Source organism: Rutidosis leptorrhynchoides, chromosome 8 (assembly GCF_046630445.1).
Source record: "Rutidosis leptorrhynchoides isolate AG116_Rl617_1_P2 chromosome 8, CSIRO_AGI_Rlap_v1, whole genome shotgun sequence".
Classification (NCBI taxonomy): Eukaryota; Viridiplantae; Streptophyta; class Magnoliopsida; order Asterales; family Asteraceae; genus Rutidosis; species Rutidosis leptorrhynchoides.
Window position 1 is genome coordinate 251,214,223 of NC_092340.1, and position 13,720 is coordinate 251,227,942.

Sequence of the window (13,720 nt, forward strand, 5' to 3'; positions counted from 1 at the left end):
AATCGAACGACTCTCTTATGAGTTGACTAGAGCAAGTCTCTGAGAATTCTATCTCACAGGTAAGTATGTACAGTTTTTATTTTATTTTATTGCTTTTAACCTTTTGATAATAAACGCTGATGTGATGACCCAGAAATTTCCGACCAAATTTAAACTTAATCTTTATATAATTCTGACTTGATAAGCAATGAATTTTAATAAATCTTAAACCTCCAAAAAGAGTTTTACACAAGCTTTTGGTCACCCTTTTATTCCGACGATTCACGAACGTCATAACTTGATTTAATTGTTTAATTGTTTAATTATTGTGTATATATATATGGATTTATATATATTTAACTTGAAAATATGATAATTAAATATCTCATTAAGTATATTAACAAAGTATTATATATATATTTTCATACTACTAATTTAAAGAGTTTTCAAACAATATATATTACTATTTAAACGACGTAATTAACTTATGTTAAAATGTATTTACATATAATGTATTACGAGTGTAAATACATCCTTATAAGTATTGAATACACTTTATAATATACCAATACATATAAAGGATAGCTATACTCGTATTTCCGTTCAATTTCCTCAAAGAATTCTACTCGCATTCATACGGTATTTTTACCCGTATTATACACAGCTTCTAGAAGTATTTACTATTGGTATATACCAATAGAAATCTTTAATTATTTGTGTAATATGTCATCCATGACCTAATCAATTTAATATGTCATGCATGACTTAATACAATTTAACTTATCTTAGATATTTTCACTAAAAGCAAAAATTATAAGCTTATAAATAAGGACCATTTTAACTCATTTTTACTCCACATTTTCTTAAACTAAAAACACACACTTGAATGCTCTCATATCATACTTTAATCTTAGAAACTTTCCTCTTCATAATCAAGGTAAAATACTTCTCAAAATCCTTGTTCAATTCCTTGTATAGTTACTATCTTATTATACTTATAAAACTTGTAATAACTAGAACTTGTTTTGGTGAACACCAAGCTTGTTTGAAAAACTAATCTAATCTTTCTAACTTAATTATAATAACACTTATTTATATGTATTATGATGTTATATTAAGTTAATATAAGAACTTATAACTTGTATGAAGAACACCTTGAAACTTAACATATATCCTTTAATCTCCATTCGGTAAAAAGCGGGCTGTTTTGGGTTGGGAATTAAAAACCTATCTTAGACTTTGAGTTCGAGGCTAAGACTTTGGAAATATGTTAATATATGTAAATAATACTTCCAGTATTTTTTTCATGATTTTAGACAAAGTGGAAGTATTTTATCAAAAATCATATATTGGGTGGTTGCCGGGATTTTTCCAAATCTGTCCACCGACACAAAAAGAGGGTAAAGCTCTAAAAATTACTACTTGGGATGAACTTTTAAAATTGGTTTTGTAAAATTTACTTCTTAATGAATCCATAGAAATTTGATTCACTTTAAACGGAGTTGTAATGAATATTTGGCGAGCAAAACAAAATCTGCTAAAATTAACGTTGTATGGACGAAATTTATATTATAAAAACTATATTAACCATATCCTTGTTAACTTTTCCTATATCCTATATATATTTGGACATGTTATCAGTAGTATAACAAAATATTATAATCTTGGTTAATTATGTGATTGTATATATATATATATAATAATATTCTTGGTACGTCCTAACACAATAAGTATACAATACGTCTTAGTTAATTCTAAGACAATATATATATATATATATATATATATATATATATATATATATATATATATATATATATATATATATATATATATATATATATATATATATACACACACACACACACACACCGATTATTGGACTGTTGGACTTTTCGGACTATTTTGGACTACTAACAAAGGACTACTAACAATGGACTACTAACATAAAATGTTAAAAATTATTATATAAGTATTCTATGAACTTGCTTTATTTTATTCATATGTCGTATTATTATTTGAATCGTTATTATTGTTATAGGTTCGTGAATCCAAGGACGCCGGTCATATTTTTAATAAGTTGAAAACTTATTATTAATATACTTTTACTACTGTGAGTATATAGTCCCATTTTTAAACTCTACAAATATTTTGGGATGAGAATACATGCATTTTATGTTTTACGCCATAGACACAAGTACTTAAAATATATTCTACGTTGAGTTGTACCACTTTGCATATCTTCCCTAATAGTTTGGTAACTAATATTTACATGTTGTAAGAACATGTATACGCGAATCCTATTGATAGATCTATCGGGTTTGATAACCCCAATCGGGCTAGTCGCTCTAGTATCGTAAACGGTTGCATAGTACTTCGTTTTTACTACACTTGGTACAGTGCAGGGAGATTTCATAATAAAGAGAATATGCCACATTAATGGTTAAGTATGGTTACCTAAGCGCTCAACAACTTATAGAATACTTTTATACACTTGCGAGTGTACATATATTTATAACTATAAAATCTTGTGTTCTATATTTATATCGATGATAAACCTATATATCTCACCAACCTTTGTATTGACTGTTTACTCATGTATATTCTCAGGTCCTTAAGAAAGTCTTCCGCTGTTGCATTATCTGAGCAAGCTGTGCATGGAGTCTCATACTTTTATTTAAATAAAGTGTTGCATTCAATAAAACCTTTGTCATGTATTATATTTGAATGTTATGTCACGTGTGTAGTATTTGAAAACCGATGTATTGTGGGGATTATTCCTTAAATAATCGCCCAATTGTTTAAAACATGCATTATGTATAATAATGGTGTGCTTTTTATGAAACAAATGCAATATTTTCTAAAACGTATCATATAGAGGTCAAATCCCTCGCTATGGGACCAATGAATAACGTACTGCATTTATAGTAATATGGACGGGTCGTTTTAGCTGAATCGTTCGCTATAAAGTATTAAATTGATATTCAATAAAATTAGGTATAATAAACCGAAATTATTGATATCACACAAAAATTTAATTCATCACTGCTAAATTTACCGTTTATTCATAAGGTATAAATATCTTTAATCAATCAACTCAAAATATTTCAAAAATTCGTCAGGAGTAAAACTAGGTAATATAGCCGAAATTACTTTACCCAAAAGAGGGACATATATTTTTGATAATATTTGATTGATTAAAGTGGGATAAAAGACCAAAAAGATTGTTATTTTTATTTTTACCTTGTTTTTAAAATTAATATATAACTATATTATTTTTAAATGTAAGTTTGTAAACTAATGTATATAAATACCAATAATATTTATATGAAATTTTATGCATTTTAAATTTAAGTTTGGTGTGAATTTAAAAACAAAAATTTACTTTACTTCATTAAGTTAAAAATTTGATTTCTAAAATTCATCGTGAGTTGAAGACTAGGTCGTGAAACCGAAATTGCTTTACCCGAGGGTGGGACGAGAAATTTTGTTATCATTACTTCTAATTTTATTGATCTAAAGTATGCCAAAAACATTAAAAAAAATTCAAAAATCTTTGCTTTTAAAACAATCGCTTTGAAATGACAAATTTTAAAATTTTGTAGAGGGACGAACTAGGTGAACGTACCGAAACGACCTCTACCCAAAGAAAGGAACAAAATTTTAAAAATTAATCCATTAATTGTTTTATTAATAAAGGTTTTATATAAAAAAAAATCCATCGCGATCGCGGAGTGACCAAATTCTAAACCAGATAAACTGGTCGACAGCAGACCAATTTATTCATTCCCAATTTTTTTTTCTACCGAAAAACCCACGAAAAATACTCCCAAAAACGCGATTTTTTACCTTTAATCATCAAATTTGTTGCTATATAACGATGAGCAGATTCCTACCTAGAACCCTTACAAGGAGAATGGTAATTTCTACATCCAAACACCATTTAATTTCGAATTTGTAGTGTTATTGATAGAATTTTTACCTAATTTGAATTTGATGATTTCTAGCTTGATTATAGTTAAATTGTTTATGTATTATGCTTGTATATTCTAGATTGATGCTATTGAACATGATTAGAAGTCATAAATTTCAAAAAATTTAGAAATCTAGGGTTTGTGTTCTTGAACAAATTTGGGGCTTTTTGATATAAACGAGTTATTGCCGATTTTTGTTATTAATTGATGCTTAATTAAGTAGTGTAACATGTTTAAGGTGTTAATTGATCCAAACTTTGATTACAAACATGATTTTTGAGCCAATTTGTTGACTTTTTAAGTCAAAAATTCATGAACGAGGTTATTTTGATATGAATGTCATTTGAAACTTGTTTAAATACTAATAATGATTATTTTGACATGTTATTTGAGTAAAATGCTTATGAACTTTGTATGCATTTTCATATATGCTTATTTGAAAAATTGTAGAATTGATAAAAATATGAAAATGAGTAAAAGTTTAATATGGATTAAACATGTTATTGTAATTGTTTTAAATTGTTATTTTGCTAACACTAATGCATTTTTGGATGCACAAAATTTTTGTTTAATGTGTTTCGCAGAATGAACGAGGTGAATCTTCATCCGCGCCACAAAACTTTAATACTTATAATGAAGATGACAAGGATCAAGATTTCAGGGAACAATACAAACAAAATCAACCGCACCCTTTTATCCCATTGTCACAAGCAGTTGAAGCAAATCTACACCCGAACTTAGTTTTTGACAGGTTTTGGACAGAGTATCCAAAATTCCAGAGGAACTTAAACATTCTGCAACCTAAGAATGTTGAAGTGCCCAGGGTAATAGATTGGGCACCCTCAGAAACAGTGGGATTGGCCGAGCCAATCAGAGGATTACTTACACAAAGGTATGGTAATTCTAATTTCAATGATTGGGTTAGTCTATTCACTATACGTAGACTTGTGTATAAGGAATGGTGCGTTGAGTTATTAAGTACTATTGAACTAAATGATGAAGTAACTAGTTTAACAGATAAAAGTTTTATTAGATTCTTATTAGGAGGTATAATGCACCGTATGTCATTATTAGATATGGCTGAAGCTTTGTGTATTTATACGCCTGAAGAACTATTAACTGATGATTGTAGACAGTTGATAAGTAATGGTAGAAGGGTTGATCAGGATTTTGATATGATATGAATGAGTTGTGGAGTAGAATGACTAGCCATAATCGTTTTCGTGGGGGTCACTATTCTTATACTGATATAGATAGAGCTGAGCTCAGGGTAATCCATAGATTCATTTCCAACTCTATTACACAAAGGGGTAAAAATAAAGATAAAGTGAATGAAAATGATTTATTTTATCTAATGTGTATTAGAGACCCACGGAGCTTTGTAAATATTCCTTATTGTGTGGGTTATTATTTGTCGGAAATGATAAAGGGAATGCGAAACAATAGTATTATAGGGGTGGTATTTTTGTGACTTTAATTGCTGAGTATCTCGGTGTGGATAGTACTCGGGGAAGGGAATTAGTACAAGAACCCATTCCTCATGATCAGATTCATATACGAGTATATGTTGGTGCAAAGGTTTTATTGAAAAGAAATAACATTACACTGCCATATCAAGGGAGGCATCCATAGGAAGAACGTAATCAGAATCAAGGTAATGAAGGTGGAGGAAATCAGATGACATAAATGCAAATTTTTATGGTCCAACATGAGTATGAAATGGCTAGACAACGAGCATTTCAAGATTGGCAGTATCATCAAAGCCAAATCATAAGTCATTTGCATACATAAATACAAACTATATTCCTACTCAAATGGCCATATTTCCTCCATGGACTTTACAGAACCGACCACCGTTCCCTACATATAACCCAGCTCAGGCATTCTACAACACTTATGGCTATGAATGGGATCCTTACTGGAACTATCCTCATCAACCGTAGTTTTATTTTATTCCTATTTTGAAGTTTGTAATCTATAATGTTATTACTCTTTAATACTTATTGTGATACTGTAATAATTTTTATAGTTTTCTAACTTTATTTTTTTTTATAATTTTTTAATGTGGGGGTAATATACTAAACTTCAAAAATATGTATATATGTATGTTTGTAGTTTATCTTATGTACAAAACAGGGTAAAACAGCGCATTCTCAAAGACTGGCATTAAGTTCAGCAAAAGCTACTAATTTTGACGACAAGATGAAAAACAAATGTGATGTAACAATAGATGGAATGAACAAATGAAGTGCACCATTTATCATTCAAAATATACAACAATATATTTGGAAACTTTGGTAAAATTTTAATCATTTTTCTACGCTAATCACCCTCAATAATTTAAATTGTTACTGATTTCTTGCAAATGGGGGCATTGCAAGATTTTAAGTGTGGAAAGGGATTAAATTCTTTCGGTTTAAACATTTAATTGATACACTTAGTTTAATTGCCAAATTTTGTGAAAATTTGAAATTTTTAACTAAATAAATTCAAAATCATGTTTATACATATATATGGACAATAAAACTAGGTGTTAATACCGAAATTATTGTTACCTCGAAAAGGACATAAATGAGAAACAACCCAAAACGCTAGAATTCATTTAAAATGGAATAGAGGAGAACAAAAAGGCAAAAAAAAATATAAATAAAAGCTAAGTGTGGAAAAAATTTACCAAGTTCTTTAAAACATATATCACATATCTGTACAAGCTTATTGCAGGTACTTTTGTTTTGGACTATACTAATTAGTTTTACCCGATTTACTGTAATATATTCGAAAGAAAGATGGATCTACACGATGAATCAATTCCATCATTAAAAGGAAGTAAAGTCTTCCGAAAAAGACATGCGATTTCTGATTTAGGTCAGGAAGTTGTCGTCCAGACCAGCTGTAGGTTGCCAAAAAATATAGAAAAGTCATCACTAAAATCAACAGAAAATCCACGGACCTCAGTATCAAACAGGGTCGCCATGTGGTCAGACTTATCCTAACCATGAGAGGATCTGTCTCGTAAAATGGGGAGGGTGCCATGCAAATTCGCTTGATAGGAATAATGAATCAGACCCCTAGAAAAGGATAATCTCCTTAAAAGATCAAAAATCAGCCTTTAAACCTGATATTACTCAATCCTTGAGATTGACCTTAAAAATTGAGAATTCAAACTCATGGAATTCGATGATATCTAAACTCGAGCTTGAACGAGAAAATATTTTGATCAAATTACAAACCGATTTGTTTTCTGAAACCCTATTTTCAATGCGTTCATTATCATTGAACGTAAAATCCTAGGAATTCACCTGGAATTTATTAGGTCACCTGAACCAAATCGGGTGTCAACCGTAAAAACGGTGGTTGCATAGCATGGTCGAAGATAGGACCTTGTGCCAGACCGAAAAATTATAGGGTGATCTTTACTATTGCTCCTACAAAGGATAGTAATTGCATCCGACACATTGTGGACCATAATCAAAAGCATGTCATTAGACATTACCTTAATAGTTTCTTGTTCATCGCTTTCCTTTACAAGCGGACGGTAGTTTACCAAAAGGTAATATACAGAACAAGTAAACTGGATGTGTGCTTTCTGATACAAGGTGAGCAAGTGGGTGACACAAAACCATAAGTTTTAAGCTAAAATTTTCAAATCTAAAACGCACAAAACCCACAAATATATTTTGCAACACCGGTGAAGGGTTATTCCGGAAAACTTATCTAGAGTAAAAGCTAGAATGAATTTTCAAAAGATCAAATGTTTTCATAAAGATCCAATTTCCTAAAGGATCTAAATTTTTATAGTCATGTGGGACTGTAAACCACAACATTACTATCATTGTTCATACCGCAGTATCAAAATCACTGATGTACAAAGTGTGAAGAATAAAGAAGTGATTCTAGTATAGTTATGTTCAAGATCTATATTGCTTGAGGATAAGCAACGCTCAAGTGTGAGAATATTTGATAATGCTAAAAGCGAACACATATTTCATAGCATTATCCTTCAAGAAAGACAAGCTTTTAGTTGCACTTGTTCTATTTTCAAGTGATATACGTTTAAATAATAAAAGGTGAAGACAAAAGAAAGATTCGACGATTTGAAGACGTAAATGACCAAAAAGCTCAAATGTACAAGATACAATCCAAATGGTTCAATTTATTGATAAGAAACATCTAAAAATTACAAGAGTACAAGCCGCAAGATGCAAAGTACAAGATATTAAATCGTACGAAAAGGCGTTCGAAAATCCGGAACCAAGACATGAACCAACTATCAACGTGTGACTCAACGGAGCTAAAAAGTCAACTATGTACAAGAATATAATATTATATATAATTAATTATATATATATTATATATTAGTTTAATCAAGGCAGCCCACGTTTAATTCACTTGGATGAGCTGGAAACAAGAGCTCCGCGATCGCGAATCCAGAAGCCTCAAAACCATCGCGATCGCGGAGCAGCCCTGTCATAATTTGGCCTATAAAAGCTCGCGCATTCAGCCGAATCCTTTACCCTTTTTTCTTTCTTTCTATCTACATAAATATATATATATATATATATATATATATATATATATATATATATATATATATATATATATATATAATTTTAATTTTAATTTTAATTTAAGTTTAATAATAATAAGGTTATGGTAGCGAATGTTTTAAGTTTGTAAGTCGAAACTCTGTCAGTGTAACACTACGCGATTAATACTCATTGTAAGTTATGTTCAACCTTTTTAAATTAATGTCTCGTAGCTAAATTATTATTATGTTTATTTAAGCCGTAGTAATCGTGATGTTGGACTAAATACTAAGATGGGGTTATTGGGCTTTGGACCATAATTGGGGTTTGGACAGAAGACCGACACTTGTGGAATTTGGACTATGGGCTATTAATGGGCTTTATATTAATTAAATGATATCTCGTTGATTTAATATAGAGATTTATAATTTGATGTGTTTATATATAACCACATACGCTTGACTGGGTACGGTGGGCGGGATATCTATAAATACTAATAATTATTCATTTGACCGGATACGGGGATGAATTAATAGTCACTGGACTCATTAAAACAGGGGTGGATTACATTCAAGGGTAATTGGTGCAATTGTTAACAAAGTAGTAAAACTTTGGATTACACAGTCGATAACCTGGTGTATTCATTATACAAAGTATTAAGACCTTGTTACAGTTTAAGTCCCCAATTAGTTGGAATATTTGACCTCGGATATAAGGGTAATTTGACGAAAACTTTCGCACTTTATAATTATGACCGATGGACTATTATGGACAAAATCAGATGGACATATCGAATAATCCAGGATAAAGGACAATTAACCCATGGTAATAAATTAAAATTAACAAGTCAAACATCATGATTACGGAAGTTTAAATAAGCATAATTCCTTTAATTTATATCTCATCGTACTTTTATTTACCGTCATTTTATTTATCATCATTTTATTTATCGTACTTTAAATTACTGCACTATTATTTATCGCACTTTTATTTATCATCATTTACTTTACGCTTTAAATTAAGTCATTTTTATATTTAATATATTACATTAGGTTTTAATTGTGATTTAAGTTTTAAAATTGACAAACCGGTCATTAAACGGTAAAATCCCCCTTTTATAATAATAATAATAATATTACTTATATATATATATATATATATATATATATATATATATATATATATATATATATATATATATATATATTTATACAAATATAGTTTAAAATAAATATAGCGTTAAACTCAGCTAGCTTCCTGTGGAACGAACCGGACTTACTAAAAACTACACTACTCTACGATTAGGTACACTGCCTATAAGTGTTGTAGCAAGGTTTGGGTATATCCCATTCTATAAATAAATAAATAACTTGTGTAAAATTGTATCGTACTTAATATTATTTCGTAATAAAATTAATAGTATTTCGTACCTCTCCGCTCGCACATCAAGTTATCACCAAAGAGTGAAATAAGTAGGTGTAGATTCGTCATATCGTTTGACGTAGATAAGATTAATTTCCAAGTTCAAGAGATTTGGAGAAAATCTTAGTAATAAGATTTGATTCTTCGATAATCAAGGAAATTAGAATTCGCTTTAAATGCGATCATCTGTTTTGATTGCTCTGTTGGATATTTTTCTATAAATCCACCCCCTTTCGTTTCCTTTCAACTCACACCTTCTATTCTTTCTCCTCAATTCATACTTTAAAGCATTAATCAATATGCTTCATCCAGTTCTGCTTCTCGATGTACTTCTAACTTTCATATCTGTCATTCTTCTTTTTCACCTACCACAGGAAGAATCTATTTACTTCTACTATACTCTGGGTTTTATAGTGTTTTTAGTCCTCCCGTGTCTTTATATTGCGATATGCATCGATATATACGGTTTGTAATTTCTGGGTTGTTGTTGGGCTTTATTTCTTCCTTTATATTTCAAAGTTCTTGCTTCTGTCTTCTATAATCATTATCATCCCCAGTTAATGCTTTCTCCTATTAGCTGTGATTTATAATCCAAATTCTATTTCGGAGCGTCATTCTTTCGTTTCCTCTTCTTGCGATTTAGCACCGCTTGTAATGGTTCAGAATTCGCAAATATGAATTTCAGAATGAACATAGTTAATGTTCTAAGAAGAAATTTGTAATGGCACGATATAAAGTTGTCAAATTACCAAAATATCCTGGAAAAGACCGAATTATCAAGAAAATATGTTCTTGATATTTTTAGAGGTTAAGTAGGATACAAGAGTCGTGTAACATGGCATATGATGACGTTATGATCTGTGAATCATCACGTTCCATTTAGAAACTCAGCATGAATTACTGTAATATAATCACGTTGATCAAGTGTCATTATATTATACTAACTCATGCTTCAGCTCCCAACACCACTTCAAAAACATTCATATTTATAAACTCGAAAATTTCATAATTTAGAAACTAAAATAGTTTCTTTTATGATGTAATACAGATAGTGCGAAGAGGTAAATGATTTCAGATAAGAATAATTATGGAAATATCTTCAGAAATATGGAGGATATTTATAATGAAAGATACGATGATATCTTAGAATTTCTAATATCAGAGGATGATGAAGAATGTTGTCCGTAGGGGTTTAGAGTCAGGAGTAAGGTATTCATTAATGACTTCAGTAGGTACTGAATCATTTGGATTCTTTGAAGGTAGATTTCGTCCTTGTGATTTTTCCACAGCCTCCTTGATAGTTTGCTCAATCCGTTTTTCAGTACCAAATTTTCTCATCTTTTGAGCTTCTTCAGCCCCTATTCTTTATCATAAAACTTTTGACGGTTAAGATCGTTTACGGTTGTCTACAGTTTCTACTGCTTCATTCAGCTTTTTCAGAATTTGGAGTATTGATTCGTGAACTGGGTGCTTTTCATAATTTTAGAATGGAAGATCATAACTCTAAGAGATAAATGTTATATGTATATCTATAACTGTTGATGTAGAAATGTTGCAAGATTCAAAATACAGATTTGTTGATTCCCGGTAATTAGTATGGCAATTCTTGTTACAAGATGCGGATGAGTATATGATAGAGTTTTAATGAACAAATATAATGGTTTTTCGGAGAGACTTAAGCCAATGAGTAATGAATTTGCAGGTAAGTTTAATGCTAATGTGGTGGAATATAAATGGTTCCCCGGTAATGATGATGAAAGGCAACTTATATAACAAGGTTATAATAAGGCTAATCCGACTGAAAAGTCGAAGTTGACTTGCTAGAGCTGTGACAAAATTGGCTACTTTGGAAAGGGATTGCAAAGTTATTTTCGGTAATAACAACGCCAAGGAGCTAGCACAGATACGTGTTAAATGTTTACTCAGGTTTCGAGTGTTTTCAGGTGCATAACTATATGCATCAATCTTTTCTTCCGTAGATGGAGTGCGGTTGGTTCATCCTCTCGATTGAGGTGTTTTCAAGAATCATGAAAGGTTTGAATGCAGATTGTAATCGTCAAGATACAAATGAGGTTAAAGATGAAATCAAGTGGCAACTTGAAGAAATGTTTAGTTTCATATGTTATAATCGATATTTTAATTCATTTTAATTGTCCAATGTTGGTAGTCCACAGTTAGTAGTCCACAGTTAGTAATTCAATAATTCATATATAGTTTAATATATAATATTCGAATTAATTAATACATATCGTGACCCATTGTATACATGTCTCAGACTCGATCACAACTCAAGGTATATATATTATTTGAGAATCAACCTCGACCCTTTATATGCGAACTCGAACATTACAGCAGATAGAGTGACTTACAGTTATTCCAAATAATATATATAGATGACGTCGATATGATATGTCAAAACATTGTATATGTGTCCCGATAAAGTGCGTAAAATAAATAACAGAAATTAAATGACGATAAATAAAATTGCGAGAATTAAAATTGCGATAATTAAATTGTGATAATTAAATTGAGATAAGTAAAATGTAACAGGGAATTAGGAAAAGTTAGCTGAGAACAGTTAGCTAGGAATAGTTAGCGTGGATTCTTAACAAAATTTCTCATAGTTAATTTGTTTGTTTCTAACAAATTTTATTTTGTCCAATCTTTTCTTCATTATGCCACTTGTTGGATTCTGATAGGTCAAAATCTAAATATGAAATTAAATGAAACTGGTTATTCTGCGGTGAACGAATACGTATATCTGTGGATGTAAGTAGGATAGTAAATGACTGTTGAATCAGATTCGAAGAATGTACAGTGTAACTTATTAATGTGAAATCTAAATATTCCTCGGGTATTACTTACCCGTTAAAATATTTTCACCATTAACGGTTTGTACAAAAGAATTTTTAATTACAATCTTTATGAAAACATATATACATATATATTTTCTTCAGATGTAATCATGGATTTAATGAGTTAATATGATATTAATCTCATTTAATTTATCGTTAGAACAAGAATATATAATCTTTAAAACACTAGAGATTACATAATTGCCATGTCGAACGAAGATAAATGATGTATAACGTCATGTATAACGATGATTATGCTTGAGGTATAGATTGCGATGTTGAGGCGTGTGATGCGGATGTTGTTGTTGGTGGTACTGGTATTGATGCTGGTGGTATAGTTGGTGTCGGTGATGTTGCTGAACGAAGATAAATGATGTAGAATGTTTTGCACCATATTTTCCAAATTGATTACTCGAGCGCGAAGCTTGTTGACTTCTCCCATTATTTCGGAGTGATTGTCGGTCTGAACGAGCGGATGAATAAGGTTGAGAATTTTGGATATCATATAATCATTGTGAGATATCCTGGAAATGAGAGTGAATATAGTCTATCGAACTGGTTCGTCGCCAAGAGGTGAATTCGGTTGGTGGAAAGGATCGCCTTCTTCGCATTTCCATTAATTAAGTCGACTACGAATCCATCCCCAATTCATTCGGAATTGATAATGACTGATCGGTTGATCCATTCTGGTTACACTGTCTTCGGAGCTCGAGTGAAACTCCATATCGTAATCCGGGGGACTTAAAATAGTGGAGAGTTCCATTTCGTACGATTGAATAAAGGATTTTTCGATGTGAAATGATTTTCGGCTATTGGATGGTATTCTAATTACATAGAATATCTATATCTATATATATATATATATATATATATATATATATATATATATATATATATATATATATATATATATATATATATATATAGATCAGAAGATTTCGTAGATTACGGAGGAATTTACGGA